Source organism: Pseudophryne corroboree, chromosome 2, assembly GCF_028390025.1.
Source record: "Pseudophryne corroboree isolate aPseCor3 chromosome 2, aPseCor3.hap2, whole genome shotgun sequence".
Taxonomy (NCBI): domain Eukaryota; kingdom Metazoa; phylum Chordata; class Amphibia; order Anura; family Myobatrachidae; genus Pseudophryne; species Pseudophryne corroboree.
In genome coordinates, this window is record NC_086445.1 from 848,689,768 (window position 1) to 848,715,765 (window position 25,998).

Genomic DNA, 25,998 nt, shown 5'->3' on the forward strand with positions numbered 1-25,998 from the left:
TTTAACCAACCCATCATTTCAGTGACAGGGTCTGCCACACGACTGTGACTGATATGACGGGTTGGTTTGGACCCCCCCCAAAAAAGAAGCAATTAATCTCTCCTTGCACAAACTGGCTCTACAGAGGCAAGATGTCCACCTCATCTTCACCCTCCGATATATCACCGTGTACATCCCCCTCCTCACAGATTATCAATTCGTCCCCACTGGAATCCACCATCTCAGCTCCCTGTGTACTTTGTGGAGGCAATTGCTGCTGGTCAATGTCTCCGCGGAGGAATTGATTATAATTCATTTTAATGAACATCATCTTCTCCACATTTTCTGGATGGAACCTCGTACGCCGATTGCTGACAAGGTGAGCGGCGGCACTAAACACTCTTTCGGAGTACACACTTGTGGGAGGGCAACTTAGGTAGAATAAAGCCAGTTTGTGCAAGGGCCTCCAAATTGCCTCTTTTTCCGGCCAGTATAAGTACGGACTGTGTGACGTGCCTACTTGGATGCGGTCACTCATATAATCCTCCACCATTCTATCAATGTTGAGAGAATCATATGCAGTGACAGTAGACGACATGTCCGTAATCGTTGTCAGGTCCTTCAGTCCGGACCAGATGTCAGCATCAGCAGTCGCTCCAGACTGCCCTGCATCACCGCCAGCGGGTGGGCTCGGAATTCTGAGCCTTTTCCTCGCACCCCCAGTTGCGGGAGAATGTGAAGGAGGAGATGTTGACAGGTCGCGTTCCGCTTGACTTGACAATTTTGTCACCAGCAGGTCTTTCAACCCCAGCAGACTTGTGTCTGCCGGAAAGAGAGATCCAAGGTAGGCTTTAAATCTAGGATCGAGCACGGTGGCCAAAATGTAGTGCTCTGATTTCAACAGATTGACCACCCGTGAATCCTTGTTAAGCGAATTAAGGGCTGCATCCACAAGTCCCACATGCCTAGCGGAATCGCTCCCTTTTAGCTCCTTCTTCAATGCCTCCAGCTTCTTCTGCAAAAGCCTGATGAGGGGAATGACCTGACTCAGGCTGGCAGTGTCTGAACTGACTTCACGTGTGGCAAGTTCAAAGGGCATCAGAACCTTGCACAACGTTGAAATCATTCTCCACTGCACTTGAGACAGGTGCATTCCACCTCCTATATCGTGCTCAATTGTATAGGCTTGAATGGCCTTTTGCTGCTCCTCCAACCTCTGAAGCATATAGAGGGTTGAATTCCACCTCGTTACCACTTCTTGCTTCAGATGATGGCAGGGCAGGTTCAGTAGTTTTTGGTGGTGCTCCAGTCTTCTGTACGTGGTGCCTGTACGCCGAAAGTGTCCCGCAATTCTTCTGGCCACCGACAGCATCTCTTGCACGCCCCTGTCGTTTTTTAAAAAATTCTGCACCTCCAAATTCAAGGTATGTGCAAAACATGGGACGTGCTGGAATTTGCCCATATTTAATGCACACACAATATTGCTGGCGTTGTCCGATGCCACAAATCCACAGGAGAGTCCAATTGGGGTAAGCCATTCCGCGATGATCTTCCTCAGTTGCCGTAAGAGGTTTTCAGCTGTGTGCGTATTCTGGAAAGCGGTGATACAAAGCGTAGCCTGCCTAGGAAAGAGTTGGCGTTTGCGAGATGCTGCTACTGGTGCCGCCGCTGCTGTTCTTGCGGCGGGAGTCCATACATCTACCCAGTGGGCTGTCACAGTCATATAGTCCTGACCCTGCCCTGCTCCACTTGTCCACATGTCCGTGGTTAAGTGGACATTGGGTACAACTGCATTTTTTAGGACACTGGTGAGTCTTTTTCTGACGTCCGTGTACATTCTCGGTATCGCCTGCCTAGAGAAGTGGAACCTAGATGGTATTTGGTAACGGGGGCACACTGCCTCAATAAATTGTCTAGTTCCCTGTGAACTAACGGCGGATACCGGACGCACGTCTAACACCAACATAGTTGTCAAGGCCTCAGTTATCCGCTTTGCAGTAGGATGACTGCTGTGATATTTCATCTTCCTCGCAAAGGACTGTTGAACAGTCAATTGCTTACTGGAAGTAGTACAAGTGGGCTTACGACTTCCCCTCTGGGATGACCATCGACTCCCAGCGGCAACAACAGCAGCGCCAGCAGCAGTAGGCGTTACACGCAAGGATGCATCGGAGGAATCCCAGGCAGGAGAGGACTCGTCAGAATTGCCAGTGACATGGCCTGCAGGACTATTGGCATTCCTGGGGAAGGAGGAAATTGACACTGAGGGAGTTGGTGGGGTGGTTTGCGTGAGCTTGGTTACAAGAGGAAGGGATTTACTGGTCAGTGGACTGCTTCCGCTGTCACCCAAAGTTTTTGAACTTGTCACTGACTTATTATGAATGCGCTGCAGGTGACGTATAAGGGAGGATGTTCCGAGGTGGTTAACGTCCTTACCCCTACTTATTACAGCTTGACAAAGGGAACACACGGCTTGACACCTGTTGTCCGCATTTCTGGTGAAATACCTCCACACCGAAGAGCTGATTTTTTTTGGTATTTTCACCTGGCATGTCAACGGCCATATTCCTCCCACGGACAACAGGTGTCTCCCCGGGTGCCTGACTTAAACAAACCACCTCACCATCAGAATCCTCCTGGTCAATTTCCTCCCCAGCGCCAGCAACACCCATATCCTCCTCATCCTGGTGTACTTCAACACTGACATCTTCAATCTGACTATCAGGAACTGGACTGCGGGTGCTCCTTCCAGCACTTGCAGGGGGCGTGCAAATGGTGGAAGGCGCATGCTCTTCACGTCCAGTGTTGGGAAGGTCAGGCATCGCAACCGACACAATTGGACTCTCCTTGTGGATTTGGGATTTCGAAGAATGCACAGTTCTTTGCTGTGCTGCTTTTGCCAGCTTGAGTCTTTTCATTTTTCTAGCGAGAGGCTGAGTGCTTCCATCCTCATGTGAAGCTGAACCACTAGCCATGAACATAGGCCAGGGCCTCAGCCGTTCCTTGCCACTCCGTGTGGTAAATGGCATATTGGCAAGTTTACGCTTCTCCTCCGACAATTTTATTTTAGGTTTTGGAGTCCTTTTTTTTCTGATATTTGGTGTTTTGGATTTGACATGCTCTGTACTATGACATTGGGCATCGGCCTTGGCAGACGACGTTGCTGGCATTTCATCGTCTCGGCCATGACTAGTGGCAGCAGCTTCAGCACGAGGTGGAAGTGGATCTTGATCTTTCCCTAATTTTGGAACCTCAACATTTTTGTTCTCCATATTTTAATAGGCACAACTAAAAGGCACCTCAGGTAAACAATGGAGATGGATACTAGTATACAATTATGGACTGCCTGCCGACTGCAGACACAGAGGTAGCCACAGCCGTGAACTACCGTACTGTACTGTGTCTGCAGCTAATATAGACTGGTTGATAAAGAGAAGATGTCTATGTAACTATGTATGTATAAAGAAGACTGAAAAAAATCCACGGTTAGGTGGTATACAATTATGGACGGACTGCCTGCCGAGTGCAGACACAGAGGTAGCCACAGCCGTGAACTACCGTACTGTACTGTGTCTGCAGCTAATATAGACTGGTTGATAAAGAGAAGATGTCTATGTAACTATGTATGTATAAAGAAGAATGAAAAAAAACCACGGTTAGGTGGTATACAATTATGGACGGACTGCCTGCCGAGTGCAGACACAGAGGTAGCCACAGCCGTGAACTACCGTACTGTACTGTGTCTGCAGCTAATATAGACTGGTTGATAAAGAGAAGATGTCTATGTAACTATGTATGTATAAAGAAGAATGAAAAAAATCCACGGTTAGGTGGTATTACAATTATGGACGGACTGCCTGCCGAGTGCAGAGACACAGAGGTAGCCACAGCCGTGAACTACCGTACTGTGTCTGCTGCGACTGGATGATAAATGATATAAAAAATATATATATATCACTACTGCAGCCGGACAGGTATATATTATATATTATATAATGACGGACCTGCTGGACACTGTCTGTCAGCAGAATGAGTTTTATTTTTATAGAATAAAAAAAAAAAAAAACACACAAGTGAAGTCACACGACGAGTGTTTAACTTTTTCAGGCAATCACAATATAAGTATACTACTAACTATACTGGTGGTCAGTGTGGTCAGGTCACTGGTCAGTCACACTGGCAGTGGCACTCCTGCAGCAAAAGTGTGCACTGTTTAATTTTAATATAATATGTACTCCTGGCTCCTGCTATAACCTATAACTGGCACTGCAGTAGTGCTCCCCAGTCTCCCCCACAATTATAAGCTGTGTGAGCTGAGCAGTCAGACAGATATATAATATATATAGATGATGCAGCACACTGGCCTGAGCCTGAGCAGTGCACACAGATATGGTATGTGACTGACTGAGTCACTGTGTGTATCGCTTTTTTCAGGCAGAGAACGGATATATTAAATAAACTGCACTGTGTGTCTGGTGGTCACTCACTATATAATATATTATGTACTCCTGGCTCCTGCTATAACCTATAACTGGCACTGCAGTAGTGCTCCCCAGTCTCCCCCACAATTATAAGCTGTGTGAGCTGAGCAGTCAGACAGATATATATAATATTATATATAGATAATAGATGATGCAGCACACTGGCCTGAGCCTGAGCAGTGCACACAGATATGGTATGTGACTGACTGAGTCACTGTGTGTATCGCTTTTTTCAGGCAGAGAACGGATATATTAAATAAACTGCACTGTGTGTCTGGTGGTCACTCACTATATAATATATTATGTACTCCTGGCTCCTGCTATAGCCTATAACTGGCACTGCAGTAGTGCTCCCCAGTCTCCCCCACAATTATAAGCTGTGTGAGCTGAGCAGTCAGACAGATATATATAATATTATATATAGATAATAGATGATGCAGCACACTGGCCTGAGCCTGAGCAGTGCACACAGATATGGTATGTGACTGACTGAGTCACTGTGTGTATCGCTTTTTTCAGGCAGAGAACGGATATATTAAATAAACTGCACTGTGTGTCTGGTGGTCACTCACTATATAATATATTATGTACTCCTGGCTCCTGCTATAACCTATAACTGGCACTGCAGTAGTGCTCCCCAGTCTCCCCCACAATTATAAGCTGTGTGAGCTGAGCAGTCAGACAGATATATATAATATTATATATAGATAATAGATGATGCAGCACACTGGCCTGAGCCTGAGCAGTGCACACAGATATGGTATGTGACTGAGTCACTGTGTGCTGTGTATCGCTTTTTTCAGGCAGAGAACGGATTATAAAGTAAACTGCACTGTCCTCACTAGTAAACTCTCTCCACTCAGTCTCTACACTTCTACAGTAACAGTACTCCTCCTAGTCAGCTCCAGTAAATCTCTCTCAGTCTCTTATAATCTAAATGGAGAGGACGCCAGCCACGTCCTCTCCCTATCAATCTCAATGCACGTGTGAAAATGGCGGCGACGCGCGGCTCCTTATATAGAATCCGAGTCTCGCGATAGAATCCGAGCCTCGCGAGAATCCGACAGCGTCATGATGACGTTCGGGCGCGCTCGGGTTAACCGAGCAAGGCGGGAAGATCCGAGTCGCTCGGACCCGTGAAAAAAAACATGAAGTTCTGGCGGGTTCGGATTCAGAGAAACCGAACCCGCTCATCTCTAGTTGGCAGTTAATATGATTTAACTGTGTTACCAAACAATTTTATAATGCAATATAATACTGCAGCTGAGTACAATTTAAGAAGTGATAACTAATTCAATATAGGAAATTAATAGTATGTCATATAACACTTTATGACCATTGTGCATACTAACGTAATACTTGCAGAGGTGTGGTAGGGTTTCTGATGTGGGACTCTATGGAACCCCAGGATGGTTAGGAAGAATTTGCTGCATAAGAAATTCCATTCATAGTATGGTAGCAGGAAGTGTCTTCTTATCGACGTCTGTTAGTTACACTTAGCTGTACTAAGAAGGATCATTCCATGAAGGTTGACACTTGACACCACCACTAGATCTATATCCCCTGAGAAGAAACTGTTTCTCATTTTTTGAAAGCCTTAATCTATAAAGATTTATACTCAGTTGGACAGGAAATGTAATTTTAAATTGGCACCATATTTGAGCCAATCAGGACTACTTGCAATAAACAATCACGGTTTGTCACAGTGAGCAAATCATGGATTGCGTGTTTTTGAGTCTCTTTCCACTCTTTCATTTCTTATCTGGTACTAGTTTTTGTCACATAACACTTTATGACCATTGTGCATATAAACGTAATACTTGCACAGGTATGGCAGGGTTCCTGATATGAGACCCTTTGGAACCCCAGGATCATTTCAATGAAATTGCTGCATGAGAACTTCTTTTTATAGTGTTGTAGCAGGAAGTGTCTGCTTGTCGACGTCTGTTAGTAGCACTTACCTGTCCGAAGAAAGATCATTCCATGAAGGTTGCCACCACCGCTGGATCTTTGGACCCTGAGAAGACACTGTTACTCATTTTTTGAAAGATTTAATTAATAAAAATGTATACTCAATTGGTTAGGAAATGTTATTGAGTCTCTTTTTTACTCTTTCATTTCATATCTGGTACTTGATTTTGTCACATAACACTTTATGACCATTGTGCATATAAACGTAATACTTGCACAGGTATGGCAGGGTTCCTGATATGAGACCCTTTGGAACCCCAGGATCAATTCAATGAAATTGGTGCATGAGAACTTCTTTTTATAGTGTTGTAGCAGGAAGTGTCTGCTTGTCGACGTCTGTTAGTAGCACTTACCTGTCCGAAGAAGGATCATTCCATGAAGGTTGCCACCACCGCTGGATATTTGGCCCCTGAGAAGACACTGTTACTCATTTTTTGAAAGATTTAATTAATAAAGATTTATACTCAATTGGTTAGGAAATGTTATTGAGTCTCTTTTTCACTCTTTCATTTCTTATCTGGTACTTGATTTTGTCACATAACACTTTATGACCATTGTGCATATAAACGTAATACTTGCACAGGTATGGCAGGGTTCCTGATATGAGACCCTTTGGAACCCCAGGATCATTTCAATGAAATTGCTGCATGAGAACTTCTTTTTATAGTGTTGTAGCAGGAAGTGTCTGCTTGTCGACATCTGTTAGTAGCACTTACCTGTCCGAAGAAGGATCATTCCATGAAGATTGCCACCACCGCTGGATACTTGGCCCCTGAGAAGACACTGTTACTCATGTTTTTAAAGCTTTAATTAATAAAGATTTATACTCAGTTAGTCAGGAAATGTTATTTTAAATTGGCCCCATTTTTGAGCCAATCAAGACTTCTTACAATAAACAATCACAATTTGTCACAGTGAGCAAATAATGGATTGCGTGTTACTGAGTCTCTTTTTCACACTTTCATTTCTTATCTGGTACTAGTTTTTTTCATATAACACTTTATGACCATTGTGCATATTAACGTAACACTTGCACAGGTATGGCAGGGTTCCTGATATGAGACTCTTTGGAACCCCAGGATAATTTTGATGAATTTGCTATATGAGAAATTCTTTTCATAGTGTGGTTAGCAAGAAATTTCTGCTTGTCGACGTCTGTTAGTATCACTTACCTGTCCGAAGAAGGATCATACCATGAAGGTTGCCACCACCGCTGGATCTTTGGCCCCTGAGAAGACACTGTTACTCATGTTTTGAAAGCTTTCATTAATAAAGATTTATACTCAATTAGTCAGGAAACTTTATTTTAAATTGACTCCATTTCTGAGCCAATCAGGACTACTTCCAATAAACAATGACAATTTGTCAAAGTCATCAAATCATGGTTTGCGTGTTACTGAGCCTCTTTTTCAATCTTTAATTTCTTATCTGGTACTAGTAGGAAACGTTCAGCCCAACAGTGGCGGTCAAACAAAGAAAATCATTAAAGGAGTGGAGCCTAAAATCCAACCCAAAACTATGCATAAACACAATACCTAACCAATATATGCACTGTAAGGCCACAATTTAACAATGTATATGTCTGATACATCATTTTAGAGCTTCAGCAATTAACAGTGTATTATCCTAATACTTATCAATTCTATAACCTAAGGCATAACAATGCTTTATACAGTGTCAACAATACGCAAATCAACAACATACAGTATAGGTGTTACATAGCTTTAGTTACATAATCCTGTGGCATCTTAAAACTTATTATTGTGATGGATAACATTGTGATATATGTATATAATACACAGTCCTCTAACAATCTATAACTCGTATATAAGAATTCTAAATCATGTACTAAAACTGTAGAAGATAACCAGCATAACAGTGATACATGAAAATTGTAAACAGGTATAAAATGCGTTGGCAGTTAATATGATTTAACTGTGTTACCAAACAATTTTATAATGCAATATAATACTGCAGCAGAGTACAATTTAAGAAGTGATAACTAATTCAATATAGGAAATTAATAGTATGTCATATAACACTTTATGACCATTGTGCATACTAACGTAATACTTGCAGAGGTGTGGTAGGGTTTCTGATGTGGGACTCTATGGAACCCCAGGATGGTTAGGAAGAATTTGCTGCATAAGAAATTCCATTCATAGTATGGTAGCAGGAAGTGTCTTCTTATCGACGTCTGTTAGTTACACTTAGCTGTACTAAGAAGGATCATTCCATGAAGGTTGACACCACCACTAGATCTATATCCCCTGAGAAGAAACTGTTTCTCATTTTTTGAAAGCCTTAATCTATAAAGATTTATACTCAGTTGGACAGGAAATGTAATTTTAAATTGGCACCATATTTGAGCCAATCAGGACTACTTGCAATAAACAATCACGGTTTGTCACAGTGAGCAAATCATGGATTGCGTGTTTTTGAGTCTCTTTCCACTCTTTAATTTCTTATCTGGTACTAGTTTTTGTCACATAACACTTTATGACCATTGTGCATATAAACGTAATACTTGCACAGGTATGGCAGGGTTCCTGATATGAGACCCTTTGGAACCCCAGGATCATTTCAATGAAATTGCTGCATGAGAACTTCTTTTTATAGTGTTGTAGCAGGAAGTGTCTGCTTGTCGACGTCTGTTAGTAGCACTTACCTGTCCGAAGAAAGATCATTCCATGAAGGTTGCCACCACCGCTGGATCTTTGGCCCCTGAGAAGACACTGTTACTCATTTTTTGAAAGATTTAATTAATAAAGATTTATACTCAATTGGTTAGGAAATGTTATTGAGTCTCTTTTTCACTCTTTCATTTCATATCTGGTACTTGATTTTGTCACATAACACTTTATGACCATTGTGCATATAAACGTAATACTTGCACAGGTATGGCAGGGTTCCTGATATGAGACCCTTTGGAACCCCAGGATCAATTCAATGAAATTGGTGCATGAGAACTTCTTTTTATAGTGTTGTAGCAGGAAGTGTCTGCTTGTCGACGTCTGTTAGTAGCACTTACCTGTCCGAAGAAGGATCATTCCATGAAGGTTGCCACCACCGCTGGATATTTGGCCCCTGAGAAGACACTGTTACTCATTTTTTGAAAGATTTAATTAATAAAGATTTATACTCAATTGGTTAGGAAATGTTATTGAGTCTCTTTTTCACTCTTTCATTTCTTATCTGGTACTTGATTTTGTCACATAACACTTTATGACCATTGTGCATATAAACGTAATACTTGCACAGGTATGGCAGGGTTCCTGATATGAGACCCTTTGGAACCCCAGGATCATTTCAATGAAATTGCTGCATGAGAACTTCTTTTTATAGTGTTGTAGCAGGAAGTGTCTGCTTGTCGACATCTGTTAGTAGCACTTACCTGTCCGAAGAAGGATCATTCCATGAAGATTGCCACCACCGCTGGATACTTGGCCCCTGAGAAGACACTGTTACTCATGTTTTGAAAGCTTTAATTAATAAAGATTTATACTCAGTTGGTCAGGAAATGTTATTTTAAATTGGCCCCATTTTTGAGCCAATCAAGACTTCTTACAATAAACAATCACAGTTTGTCACAGTGAGCAAATAATGGATTGCGTGTTACTGAGTCTCTTTTTCACACTTTCATTTCTTATCTGGTACTAGTTTTTTTCATATAACACTTTATGACCATTGTGCATATTAACGTAACACTTGCACAGGTATGGCAGGGTTCCTGATATGAGACTCTTTGGAACCCCAGGATAATTTTGATGAATTTGCTACATGTGAAATTATTTTCATAGTGTTGTAGTAAGAAGTTTCTGCTTGTCGACGTCTGTTAGTATCACTTACCTGTCAGAAGAAGGATCATACCATGAAGGTTGCCACCACCGCTGGATCTTTGGCCCCTGAGTAGACACTGTAACTCATGTTTTGAAAGCTTTAATTAATAAATATTTACACTCAATTAGTCGGGAAACATTATTTTAAATTGACACCATTTCTGAGCCAATCAGGACTACTTCCAATAAACAATGACAGTTTGTCAAAGTCATCAAATCATGGATTGCATGTTACTGAGCATCTTTTTCAATCTTTCATTTCTTATCTGGTACTAGTAGGAAACGTTCAGCCCAACAGTGGCAGTCAAACAAAGAAAATCATTAAAAGAGTGGAGCCTAAAATCCAACCCAAAACTGTGCATAAACACAATACCTAACCAATATATGCACTGTAAGGCCACATTTTAACAATGTATAGGTCTGATACATCATTTTAGAGCTTCAGCAATTAACAGTGTATTATCCTAATACTTAGCAATGCTATAACCTAAGGCATAACAATGCTTTATACAGTGTCAACAATACGCAAATCAACAACATATAGTATAGGTGTTACATAGCTTTAGTTACATAATCCTGTGGCATCTTAAAACTTATTATTGTGATGGATAACATTGTGATATATGTATATAATACACAGTCCTATAACAATCTATAACTCGTATATAAGAATTCAAAATCATGAACTAAAACTGTGATAGATAACCAGCATAACAGTGATACATGAAAATTGTAAACAGGTATAAAATGCGTTGGAAGTTAATATGATTTAACTGTATTACCAAACAATTTTATAATGCAATATAATACTACAGCTGAGTACAATTTAAGAAGTGATAACTAATTCAATATAGGAAATTAATGGTATGTCATATAACACTTTATGACCATTGTGCATACTAATGTAATACTTGCAGAGGTGTGGTAGGGTTTCTGATGTGGGACTCTATGGAACACCAGGATGGTTAGGATGAATTTGCTGCAAAAGAAATTCCATTCATAGTATTGTAGCAGGAAGTGTCTTCTTGTTGACGTCTGTTAGTTACACTTAGCTGTACTAAGAAGGATCATTCCATGAAGGTTGCCACCACCACTAGATCTATGTCCCCTGAGAAGAAACTGTTTCTCATTTTTTGAAAGCCTTAATCTATAAAGATTAGGACAGGAAATGTAGGACAGGAAATGTAATTTTAAATTGGCACCATATTTGAGCCAATCAGGACTACTTGCAATAAACAATCACGGTTTGTCACAGTGAGCAAATCATGGATTGCGTGTTTTTGAGTTTCTTTTCACTCTTTCATTTCTTATCTGGTACTAGTTTTTGTCACATAACACTTTATGACCATTGTGCATATAAACGTAATACTTGCACAGGTATGGCAGGGTTCCTGATATGAGACCCTTTGGAACCCCAGGATCATTTCAATGAAATTGCTGCATGAGAACTTCTTTTTATAGTGTTGTAGCAGGAAGTGTCTGCTTGTCGACGTCTGTTAGTAGCACTTACCTGTCCGAAGAAAGATCATTCCATGAAGGTTGCCACCACCGCTGGATCTTTGGCCCCTGAGAAGACACTGTTACTAATTTTTTGAAAGATTTAATTAATAAAGATTTATACTCAATTGGTCAGGATATGTTATTGAGTCTCTTTTTCACTCTTTCATTTCTTATCTGGTACTTGATTTTGTCACATAACACTTTATGACCATTGTGCATATAAACGTAATATTTGCACAGGTATGGAAGGGTTCCTGATATGAGACCCTTTGGAACCCCAGGATCATTTCAATGAAATTGGTGCATGAGAACTTCTTTTTATAGTGTTGTAGCAGGAAGTGTCTGCTTGTCGACGTCTGTTAGTAGCACTTACCTGTCCGAAGAAGGATCATTCCATGAAGGTTGCCACCACCGCTGGATCCTTGGCCCCTGAGAAGACACTGTTACTCATTTTTTGAAAGCTTTAATTAATAAAGATTTATACTCAGTTGGTCAGGAAATGTTATTTTAAATTGGCCCCATTTTTGAGCCAATCAAGACTTCTTACAATAAACAATCACAGTTTGTCACAGTGAGCAAATCATGGATTGCGTGTTATTGAGTCTTTTTTTCACATTTTCATTTCTTATCTGGTACTAGTTTTTGTCATATAACACTTTATGACCATTGTGCATATTAACATAATACTTGCACAGGTATGGCAGGGTTCCTGATATGAGACTCTTTGGAACCCCAGGATAATTTTGATGAATTTGCTATATGATAAATTCTTTTCATAGTGTGGTTAGCAAGAAATTTCTGCTTGTCGACGTCTGTTAGTATCACTTACCTGTCCGAAGAAGGATCATACCATGAAGGTTGCCACCACCGCTGGATCTTTGGCCCCTGAGAAGACACTGTTACTCATGTTTTGAAAGCTTTAATTAATAAAGATTTATACTCAATTAGTCAGGAAACTTTATTTTAAATTGACTCCATTTCTGAGCCAATCAGGACTACTTCCAATAAACAATGACAATTTGTCAAAGTCATCAAATCATGGTTTGCGTGTTACTGAGCCTCTTTTTCAATCTTTCATTTCTTATCTGGTACTAGTAGGAAACGTTCAGCCCAACAGTGGCGGTCAAACAAAGAAAATCATTAAAGGAGTGGAGCCTAAAATCCAACCCAAAACTATGCATAAACACAATACCTAACCAATATATGCACTGTAAGGCCACAATTTAACAATGTATAGGTCTGATACATCATTTTAGAGCTTCAGCAATTAACAGTGTATTATCCTAATACTTATCAATTCTATAACCTAAGGCATAACAATGCTTTATACAGTGTCAACAATACGCAAATCAACAACATACAGTATAGGTGTTACATAGCTTTAGTTACATAATCCTGTGGCATCTTAAAACTTGTTATTGTGATGGATAACATTGTGATATATGTATATAATACACAGTCCTCTAACAATCTATAACTCGTATATAAGAATTCTAAATCATGTACTAAAACTGTATAAGATAACCAGCATAACAGTGATACATGAAAATTGTAAACAGGTATAAAATGCGTTGGCAGTTAATATGATTTAAATGTGTTACCAAACAATTTTATAATGCAATATAATACTGCAGCTGAGTACAATTTAAGAAGTGATAACTAATTCAATATAGGAAATTAATAGTATGTCGTATAACACTTTATGACCATTTTGCATACTAACGTAATACTTGCAGAGGGGTGGTAGGGTTTCTGCTGTGGGACTCTATGGAACCCCAGGATGGTTAGGATGAATTTGCTGCATAAGAAATTCCATTCATAGTATGGTAGCAGGAAGTGTCTTCTTATCGACGTCTGTTAGTTACACTTAGCTGTACTAAGAAGGATCATTCCATGAAGGTTGCCACCACCACTAGATCTATATCCCCTGAGAAGAAACTGTTTCTCATTTTTTGAAAGCCTTAATCTATAAAGATTTATACTCAGTTGGACAGGAAATGTAATTTTAAATTGGCACCATATTTGAGCCAATCAGGACTACTTGCAATAAACAATCACGGTTTGTCACAGTGAGCAAATCATGGATTGCGTGTTTTTGAGTCTCTTTTCACTCTTTCATTTCTTATCTGGTACTTGTTTTTGTCACATAACACTTTATGACCATTGTGCATATGAACGTAATACTTGCACAGGTATGGGAGGGTTCCTGATATGAGACTCTTTGGAACCCCAGGATCATTTCAATGAAATTGCTGCAAGAGAACTTCTTTTTATAGTGTTGTAGCAGGAAGTGTGTACTTGTCGACGTCTGTTGTTAGCACTTACCTGTCCGAAGAAAGATCATTCCATGAAGGTTGCCACCACCGCTGGATCTTTGGCCCCTGAGAAGACACTGTTACTCATGTTTTGAAAGCTTTAATTAATAAAGATTTATACTCAATTAGTCAGGAAACATTATTTTAAATTGACACCATTTCTGAGCCAATCAGGACTACTTGCAATAAACAATCACGGTTTGTCACAGTGAGCAAATCATGGATTGCGTGTTTTTGAGTCTCTTTTCACTCTTTCATTTCTTATCTGGTACTAGTTTTTGTCACATAACACTTTATGACCATTGTGCATATAAACGTAATACTTGCACAGGTATGGCAGGGTTCCTGATATGAGACCCTTTGGAACCCCAGGATCATTTCAATGAAATTGGTGCATGAGAACTTCTTTTTATAGTGTTGTAGCAGGAAGTGTCTGCTTGTCGACGTCTGTTAGTAGCACTTACCTGTCCGAAGAAGGATCATTCCATGAAGGTTGCCACCACCGCTAGATATTTGGCCCCTGAGAAGACACTGTTACTCATTTTTTGAAAGATTTAATTAATAAAGATTTATACTCAATTGGTTAGGAAATGTTATTGAGTCTCTTTTTCACTCTTTCATTTCTTATCTGGTACTTGATTTTGTCACATAACACTTTATGACCATTGTGCATATAAACGTAATACTTGCACAGGTATGGCAGGGTTCCTGATATGAGACCCTTTGGAACCCCAGGATCATTTCAATGAAATTGCTGCATGAGAACTTCTTTTTATAGTGTTGTAGCAGGAAGTGTCTGCTTGTCGACATCTGTTAGTAGCACTTACCTGTCCGAAGAAGGATCATTCCATGAAGATTGCCACCACCGCTGGATCCTTGGCCCCTGAGAAGACACTGTTACTCATTTTTTGAAAGATTTAATTAATAAAGATTTATACTCAATTGGTTAGGAAATGTTATTGAGTCTCTTTTTCACTCTTTCATTTCTTATCTGGTACTTGATTTTGTCACATAACACTTTATGACCATTGTGCATATAAACGTTATACTTGCACAGGTATGGCAGGGTTCCTGATATGAGACCCTTTGGAACCCCAGGATCATTTCAATGAAATTGGTACATGAGAACTTCTTTTTATAGTGTTGTAGCAGGAAGTGTCTGCTTGTCGACGTCTGTTAGTAGCACTTACCTGTCCGAAGAAGGATCATTCCATGAAGGTTGCCACCACCGCTGGATCCTTGGCCCCTGAGAAGACACTGTTACTCATTTTTTGAAAGCTTTAATTAATAAAGATTTATACTCAGTTGGTCAGGAAATGTTATTTTAAATTGGCCCCATTTTTGAGCCAATCAAGACTTCTTACAATAAACAATCACAGTTTGTCACAGTGAGCAAATCATGGATTGCGTGTTATTGAGTCTTTTTTTCACATTTTAATTTCTTATCTGGTACAGGTTGAGTATCCCTTATCCAAAATGCTTGGGATCAGAGGTATTTTGGATATCGGATGTTTCCGTATTTTGGAATAATTAGATACCATAATGAGATATCATGGTGATGGGAACTAAATATAAGCACAGAATGCATTTATGTTACATATACTACTTATACACACAGCCTGAAAGTAATTTTAGCCAATATTTTTTATAACTTTGTGCATTAAACAAAGTGTGTCTACATTCACACAATTCATTTATGTTTCATATACACCTTATATACACAGCCTGAAGGTCATTTAATACAATATTATTAATAACTTTGTGTATTAAACAAAGTTTGTGTACATTGAGCCATTAAAAAACAAAGGTTTCACTATCTCACTCTCACTCAAAAAAGTCCGTATTTCGGAATATTCCGTATTTCGGAATATTTGGATATGGGATACTCAACCTGTACTAGTTTTTGTCATATAACACTTTATGACCATTGTGCATATTAACATAATACTTGCACAGGTATGGCAGGGTTCCTGATATGAGACTCTTTGGAACCCCAGAATAATTTTGATGAATTTGCTACATGATAAATTCTTTTCATAGTGTGGTTAGCAAGAAGTTTCTGCTTGTCGACGTCTGTAAGTATCACTTAGCTGTCCGAAGAAGGATCATACCATGAAGGTTGCCACCACCGCTGGATCTTTGGCCCCTGAGAAGACACTGTTACTCATGTTTTGAAAGCTTTAATTAATAAAGATTTATACTCAATTAGTCAGGAAACTTTATTTTAAATTGACTCCATTTCTGAGCCAATCAGGACTACTTCCAATAAACAATGACAATTTGTCAAAGTCATCAAATCATGGTTTGCGTGTTACTGAGCCTCTTTTTCAATCTTTCATTTCTTATCTGGTACTAGTAGGAAACGTTCAGCCCAACAGTGGCGGTCAAACAAAGAAAATCATTAAAGGAGTGGAGCCTAAAATCCAACCCAAAACTATGCATAAACACAATACCTAACCAATATATGCACTGTAAGGCCACAATTTAACAATGTATAGGTCTGATACATCATTTTAGAGCTTCAGCAATTAACAGTGTATTATCCTAATACTTATCAATTCTATAACCTAAGGCATAACAATGCTTTATACAGTGTCAACAATACGCAAATCAACAACATACAGTATAGGTGTTACATAGCTTTAGTTACATAATCCTGTGGCATCTTAAAACTTATTATTGTGATGGATAACATTGTGATATATGTATATAATACACAGTCCTCTAACAATCTATAACTCGTATATAAGAATTCTAAATCATGTACTAAAACTGTATAAGATAACCAGCATAACAGTGATACATGAAAAATGTAAACAGGTATAAAATGCGTTGGCTGCTAATATGATTTAACTGTGTTACCAAACAATTTTATAATGCAATATAATACTGCAGCTGAGTACAATTTAAGAAGTGATAACTAATTCAATATAGGAAATTAATAGTATGTCATATAACACTTTATGACCATTGTGCATACTAACGTAACACTTGCAGAGGGGTGGTAGGGTTTCTGATGTGGGACTCTATGGAACCCCAGGATGGTTAGGATGAATTTGCTGCATAAGAAATTCCATTCATAGTATGGTAGCAGGAAGTGTCTTCTTATCGACGTCTGTTAGTTACACTTAGCTGTACTAAGAAGGATCATTCCATGAAGTTTGCCACCACCACTAGATCTATATCCCCTGAGAAGAAACTGTTTCTCATTTTTTGAAAGCCTTAATCTATAAAGATTTATACTCAGTTGGACAGGAAATGTAATTTTAAATTGGCACCATATTTGAGCCAATCAGGACTACTTGCAATAAACAATCACGGTTTGTCACAGTGAGCAAATCATGGATTGCGTGTTTTTGAGTCTCTTTTTACTCTTTTATTTCTTATCTGGTACTAGTTTTTGTCACATAACACTTTATGACCATTGTGCATATGAACGTAATACTTGCACAGGTATGGGAGGGTTCCTGATATGAGACTCTTTGGAACCCCAGGATCATTTGAATGAAATTGCTGCAAGAGAACTTCTTTTTATAGTGTTGTAGCAGGAAGTGTGTACTTGTCGACGTCTGTTGTTAGCACTTACCTGTCCGAAGAAAGATCATTCCATGAAAGTTGCCACCACCGCTGGATCTTTGGCCCCTGAGAAGACACTGTTACTCATGTTTTGAAAGCTTTAATTAATAAAGATTTATACTCAATTAGTCAGGAAACATTATTTTAAATTGACACCATTTCTGAGCCAATCAGGACTACTTGCAATAAACAATCACGGTTTGTCACAGTGAGCAAATCATGGATTGCATGTTTTTGAGTCTCTTTTCACTCTTTCATTTCTTATCTGGTACTAGTTTTTGTCACATAACACTTTATGACCATTGTGCATATAAACGTAATACTTGCACAGGTATGGCAGGGTTCCTGATATGAGACCCTTTGGAACCCCAGGATCATTTCAATGAAATTGCTGCATGAGAACTTCTTTTTATAGTGTTGTAGCAGGAAGTGTCTGCTTGTCGACGTCTGTTAGTAGCACTTACCTGTCCGAAGAAAGATCATTCCATGAAGGTTGCCACCACCGCTGGATCTTTGGCCCCTGAGAAGACACTGTTACTCATTTTTTGAAAGATTTAATTAATAAAGATTTATACTCAATTGGTTAGGAAATGTTATTGAGTCTCTTTTTCACTCTTTCATTTCATATCTGGTACTTGATTTTGTCACATAACACTTTATGACCATTGTGCATATAAACGTAATACTTGCACAGGTATGGCAGGGTTCCTGATATGAGAACCTTTGGAACCCCAGGATCATTTCAGTGAAATTGCTGCATGAGAACTTCTTTTTATAGTGTTGTAGCAGGAAGTGTCTGCTTGTCGACGTCTGTTAGTAGCACTTACCTGTCCGAAGAAGGATCATTCCATGAAGGTTGCCACCACCGCTGGATCCTTGGCCCCTGAGTAGACACTGTTACTCATTTTTTGAAAGCTTTAATTAATAAAGATTTATACTCAGTTGGTCAGGAAATGTTATTTTAAATTGGCCCCATTTTTGAGCCAATCAAGACTTCTTACAATAAACAATCACAGTTTTTCACAGTGAGCAAATCATGGATTGCGTGTTATTGAGTCTCTTTTTCACACTTTCATTTCTTATCTGGTACTAGTTTTTGTCATATAACACTTTATGACCATTGTGCATACTAACGTAATACTTGCACAGGTATGGCAGGGTTCCTGATATGAGACCCTTTGGAACCCCGGGATCATTTCAATGAAATTGCTGCATGAGAACTTCTTTTTATAGTGTTGTAGCAGGAAGTGTCTGCTTGTCGACATCTGTTAGTAGCACTGACCTGTCCGAAGAAGGATCATTCCATGAAGATTGCCACCACCGCTGGATCCTTGGCCCCTGAGAAGACACTGTTACTCATGTTTTGAAAGCTTTAATTAATAAAGATTTATACTCAGTTGGTCAGGAAATGTTATTTTAAATTGGCCCCATTTTTGAGCCAATCAAGACTTCTTACAATAAACAATCACAGTTTGTCACAGTGAGCAAATAATGGATTGCGTGTTACTGAGTCTCTTTTTCACACTTTCATTTCTTATCTGGTACTAGTTTTTTTCATATTAACATAATACTTGCACAGGTATGGCAGGGTTCCTGATATGAGACTCTTTGGAACCCCAGGATAATTTTGATGAATTTGCTATATGAGAAATTCTTTTCATAGTGTGGTTAGCAAGAAATTTCTGCTTGTCGACGTCTGTTAGTATCACTTACCTGTCCGAAGAAGGATCATACCATAAAGGTTGCCACCACCGCTGGATATTTGGCCCCTGAGAAGACACTGTTACTCATGTTTTGAAAGCTTTAATTAATAAAGATTTATACTCAATTAGTCAGGAAACTTTATTTTAAATTGACTCCATTTCTGAGCCAATCAGGACTACTTCCAATAAACAATGACAATTTGTCAAAGTCATCAAATCATGGTTTGCGTGTTACTGGGCCTCTTTTTCAATCTTTAATTTCTTATCTGGTACTAGTAGGAAACGTTCAGCCCAACAGTGGCGGTCAAACAAAGAAAATCATTAAAGGAGTGGAGCCTAAAATCCAACCCAAAACTGTGCATAAACACAATACCTAACCAATATATGCACTGAAAGGCCACATTTTAACAATGTATAGGTCTGATACATCATTTTAGAGCTTCAGCAATTAACAGTGTATTATCCTAATACTTAGCAATTCTATAACCTAAGGCATAACAATGCTTTAATCAGTGTCAACAATACGCAAATCAACAACATACAGTATAGGTGTTACATAGCTTTAGTTACATAATCCCGTGGCATATTAAAACGTATTATTGTGATGGATAACATTGTGATATATGTATATAATACACAGTCCTCTAACAATCTATAACTCGTATATAAGAATTCTAAATCATGTACTAAAACTGTAGAAGATAACCAGCATAACAGTGATACATGAAAATTGTAAACAGGTATAAAATGCGTTGGCAGTTAATATGATTTAACTGTGTTACCAAACAATTTTATAATGCAATATAATACTGCAGCTGAGTACAATATAAGAAGTGATAACTAATTCAATATAGGAAATTAATAGTATGTCATATAACACTTTATGACCATTGTGCATACTAACGTAATGCTTGCAGAGGTGTGGTAGGGTTTATGATGTGGGACTCTATGGAACCCCAGGATAGTTAGGATGATTTTGCTGCATAAGAAATTCCATTCATAGTATGGTAGCAGGAAGTGTCTTCTTATCGACGTCTGTTAGTTACACTTAGCTGTACTAAGAAGGATCATTCCATGAAGGTTGCCACCACCACTAGATCTATATCCCCTGAGAAGAAACTGTTTCTCATTTTTTGAAAGCCTTAATCTATAAAGATTTATACTCAGTTGGACAGGAAATGTAATTTTAAATTGGCACCATATTTGAGCCAATCAGGACTACTTGCAATAAACAATCAAGGTTTGTCACAGTGAGCAAATCATGGATTGCGTGTTTTTTAGTCTCTTTTCACTCTTTCATTTCTTATCTGGTACTAGTTTTTGTCACATAACACTTTATGACCATTGTGCATGTGAACGTAATACTTGCACAGGTATGGGAGGGTTCCTGATATGAGACTCTTTGGAACCCCAGGAACATTTCAATGAAATTGCTGCAAGAGAACTTCTTTTTATAGTGTTGAAGCAGGAAGTGTGTACTTGTCGATGTCTGTTGTTAGCACTTACCTGTCCGAAGAAAGATCATTCCATGAAGGTTGCCACCACCGCTGGATATTTGGCCCCTGAGAAGACACTGTTACTCATGTTTTGAAAGCTTTAATTAATAAAGATTTATACTCAATTAGTCAGGAAACATTATTTTAAATTGACACCATTTCTGAGCCAATCAGGACTACTTGCAATAAACAATCACGGTTTGTCACAGTGAGCAAATCATGGATTGCGTGTTTTTGAGTCTCTTTTCACTCTTTCATTTCTTATCTGGTACTAGTTTTTGTCACATAACACTTTATGACCATTGTGCATATAAACATAATACTTGCACAGGTATGGCAGGGTTCCTGATATGAGACCCTTTGGAACCCCAGGATCATTTCAATGAAATTGCTGCATGAGAACTTCTTTTTATAGTGTTGTAGCAGGAAGTGTCTGCTTGTCGACGTCTGTTAGTAGCACTTACCTGTCCGAAGAAAGATCATTCCATGAAGGTTGCCACCACCGCTGGATCTTTGGCCCCTGAGAAGACACTGTTACTCATTTTTTGAAAGATTTAATTAATAAAGATTTATACTCAATTGGTTAGGAAATGTTATTGAGTCTCTTTTTCACTCTATCATTTCATATGTGGTACTTGATTTTGTCACATAACACTTTATGACCATTGTGCATATAAACGTAATACTTGCACAGGTATGGCAGGGTTCCTGATATGAGACCCTTTGGAACCCCAGGATCATTTCAATGAAATTGGTGCATGAGAACTTCTTTTTATAGTGTTGTAGCAGGAAGTGTCTGCTTGTCGACGTCTGTTAGTAGCACTTACCTGTCAGAAGAAGGATCATTCCATGAAGGTTGCCACCACCGCTGGATCCTTGGCCCCTGAGAAGACACTGTTACTCATGTTTTGAAAGCTTTAATTAATAAAGATTTATACTCAGTTGGTCAGGAAATGTTATTTTAAATTGGCCCATTTTGAAGCCAATCAAGACTTTTTACAATAAACAATCACAGTTTGTCACAGTGAGCAAATCATGGATTGCGTGTTATTGAGTCTTTTTTTCACATTTTCATTTCTTATCTGGTACTAGTTTTTGTCATATAACACTTTATGACCATTGTGCATATTAACATAATACTTGCACAGGTATGGCAGGGTTCCTGATATGAGACTCTTTGGAACCCCAGGATAATTTTGATGAATTTGCTACATGAGAAATTCTTTTCATAGTGTTGTAGTAAGAAGTTTCTGCTTGTCGACGTCTGTTAGTATCACTTACCTGTCCGAAGAAGGATCATACCATGAAGGTTGCCACCACCGCTGGATCTTTGGCCCCTGAGAAGACACTGTTACTCATGTTTTGAAAGCTTTAATTAATAAAGATTTATACTCAGTTGGTCAGGAAATGTTATTTTAAATTGGCCCCATTTTTGAGCCAATCAAGACTTCTTACAATAAACAATCACAGTTTGTCACAGTGAGCAAATAATGGATTGCGTGTTACTGAGTCTCTTTTTCACACTTTCATTTCTTATCTGGTACTAGTTTTTTTCATGTTAACATAATACTTGCACAGGTATGGCAGGGTTCCTGATATGAGACTCTTTGGAACCCCAGGATAATTTTGATGAATTTGCTATATGAGAAATTATTTTCATAGTGTGGTTAGCAAGAAATTTCTGCTTGTCGACGTCTGTTAGTATCACTTACCTGTCCGAAGAAGGATCATACCATAAAGGTTGCCACCACCGCTGGATATTTGGCCCCTGAGAAGACACTGTTACTCATGTTTTGAAAGCTTTAATTAATAAAGATTTATACTCAATTAGTCAGGAAACTTTATTTTAAATTGACTCCATTTCTGAGCCAATCAGGACTACTTCCAATAAACAATGACAATTTGTCAAAGTCATCAAATCATGGTTTGCGTGTTACTGAGCCTCTTTTTCAATCTTTAATTTCTTATCTGGTACTAGTAGGAAACGTTCAGCCCAACAGTGGCGGTCAAACAAAGAAAATCATTAAAGGAGTGGAGCCTAAAATCCAACCCAAAACTGTGCATAAACACAATACCTAACCAATATATGCACTGAAAGGCCACATTTTAACAATGTATAGGTCTGATACATCATTTTAGAGCTTCAGCAATTAACAGTGTATTATCCTAATACTTAGCAATTCTATAACCTAAGGCATAACAATGCTTTATACAGTGTCAACAATACGCAAATCAACAACATACAGTATAGGTGTTACATAGCTTTAGATACATAATCCCGTGGCATATTAAAACGTATTATTGTGATGGATAACATTGTGATATATGTATATAATACACAGTCCTCTAACAATCTATAACTCGTATATAAGAATTCTAAATCATGTACTAAAACTGTAGAAGATAACCAGCATAACAGTGATACATGAAAATTGTAAACAGGTATAAAATGCGTTGGCAGTTAATATGATTTAACTGTGTTACCAAACAATTTTATAATGCAATATAATACTGCAGCTGAGTACAATATAAGAAGTGATAACTAATTCAATATAGGAAATTAATAGTATGTCATATAACACTTTATGACCATTGTGCATACTAACGTAATGCTTGCAGAGGTGTGGTAGGGTTTATGATGTGGGACTCTATGGAACCCCAGGATAGTTAGGATGATTTTGCTGCATAAGAAATTCCATTCATAGTATGGTAGCAGGAAGTGTCTTCTTATCGACGTCTGTTAGTTACACTTAGCTGTACTAAGAAGGATCATTCCATGAAGGTTGCCACCACCACTAGATCTATATCCCCTGAGAAGAAACTGTTTCTCATTTTTTGAAAGCCTTAATCTATAAAGATTTATACTCAGTTGGACAGGAAATGTAATTTTAAATTGGCACCATATTTGAGCCAATCAGGACTACTTGCAATAAACAATCAAGGTTTGTCACAGTGAGCAAATCATGGATTGCGTGTTTTTTAGTCTCTTTTCACTCTTTCATTTCTTATCTGGTACTAGTTTTTGTCACATAACACTTTATGACCATTGTGCATGTGAACGTAATACTTGCACAGGTATGGGAGGGTTCCTGATATGAGACTCTTTGGAACCCCAGGAACATTTCAATGAAATTGCTGCAAGAGAACTTCTTTTTATAGTGTTGAAGCAGGAAGTGTGTACTTGTCGACGTCTGTTGTTAGCACTTACCTGTCCGAAGAAAGATCATTCCATGAAGGTTGCCACCACCGCTGGATATTTGGCCCCTGAGAAGACACTGTTACTCATGTTTTGAAAGCTTTAATTAATAAAGATTTATACTCAATTAGTCAGGAAACATTATTTTAAATTGACACCATTTCTGAGCCAATCAGGACTACTTGCAATAAACAATCACGATTTGTCACAGTGAGCAAATCATGGATTGCGTGTTTTTGAGTCTCTTTTCACTCTTTCATTTCTTATCTGGTACTAGTTTTTGTCACATAACACTTTATGACCATTGTGCATATAAACATAATACTTGCACAGGTATGGCAGGGTTCCTGATATGAGACCCTTTGGAACCCCAGGATCATTTCAATGAAATTGCTGCATGAGAACTTCTTTTTATAGTGTTGTAGCAGGAAGTGTCTGCTTGTCGACGTCTGTTAGTAGCACTTACCTGTCCGAAGAAAGATCATTCCATGAAGGTTGCCACCACCGCTGGATCTTTGGCCCCTGAGAAGACACTGTTACTCATTTTTTGAAAGATTTAATTAATAAAGATTTATACTCAATTGGTTAGGAAATGTTATTGAGTCTCTTTTTCACTCTATCATTTCATATGTGGTACTTGATTTTGTCACATAACACTTTATGACCATTGTGCATATAAACGTAATACTTGCACAGGTATGGCAGGGTTCCTGATATGAGACCCTTTGGAACCCCAGGATCATTTCAATGAAATTGGTGCATGAGAACTTCTTTTTATAGTGTTGTAGCAGGAAGTGTCTGCTTGTCGACGTCTGTTAGTAGCACTTACCTGTCCGAAGAAGGATCATTCCATGAAGGTTGCCACCACCGCTGGATCCTTGGCCCCTGAGAAGACACTGTTACTCATGTTTTGAAAGCTTTAATTAATAAAGATTTATACTCAGTTGGTCAGGAAATGTTATTTTAAATTGGCCCCATTTTTGAGCCAATCAAGACTTTTTACAATAAACAATCACAGTTTGTCACAGTGAGCAAATCATGGATTGCGTGTTATTGAGTCTTTTTTTCACATTTTCATTTCTTATCTGGTACTAGTTTTTGTCATATAACACTTTATGACCATTGTGCATATTAACATAATACTTGCACAGGTATGGCAGGGTTCCTGATATGAGACTCTTTGGAACCCCAGGATAATTTTGATGAATTTGCTACATGAGAAATTCTTTTCATAGTGTTGTAGTAAGAAGTTTCTGCTTGTCGACGTCTGTTAGTATCACTTACCTGTCCGAAGAAGGATCATACCATGAAGGTTGCCACCACCGCTGGATCTTTGGCCCCTGAGAAGACACTGTTACTCATGTTTTGAAAGCTTTAATTAATAAAGATTTATACTCAATTAGTCAGGAAACTTTATTTTAAATTGACTCCATTTCTGAGCCAATCAGGACTACTTCCAATAAACAATGACAATTTGTCAAAGTCATCAAATCATGGTTTGCGTGTTACTGAGCCTCTTTTTCAATCTTTAATTTCTTATCTGGTACTAGTAGGAAACGTTCAGCCCAACAGTTGCGGTCAAACAAAGAAAATCATTAAAGGAGTGGAGCCTAAAATTCAACCCAAAACTGTGCATAAACACAATACCTAACCAATATATGCACTGTAAGGCCACATTTTAACAATGTATAGGTCTGATACATCATTTTAGAGCTTCAGCAATTAACAGTGTATTATCCTAATACTTATCAATTCTATAACCTAAGGCATAACAATGCTTTATACAGTGTCAACAATACGCAAATCAACAACATACAGTATAGGTGTTACATAGCTTTAGTTACATAATCCCGTGGCATCTTAAAACTTATTATTGTGATGGATAATATTGTGATATATGTATATAATACACAGTCCTCTAACAATCTATAACTCGTATATA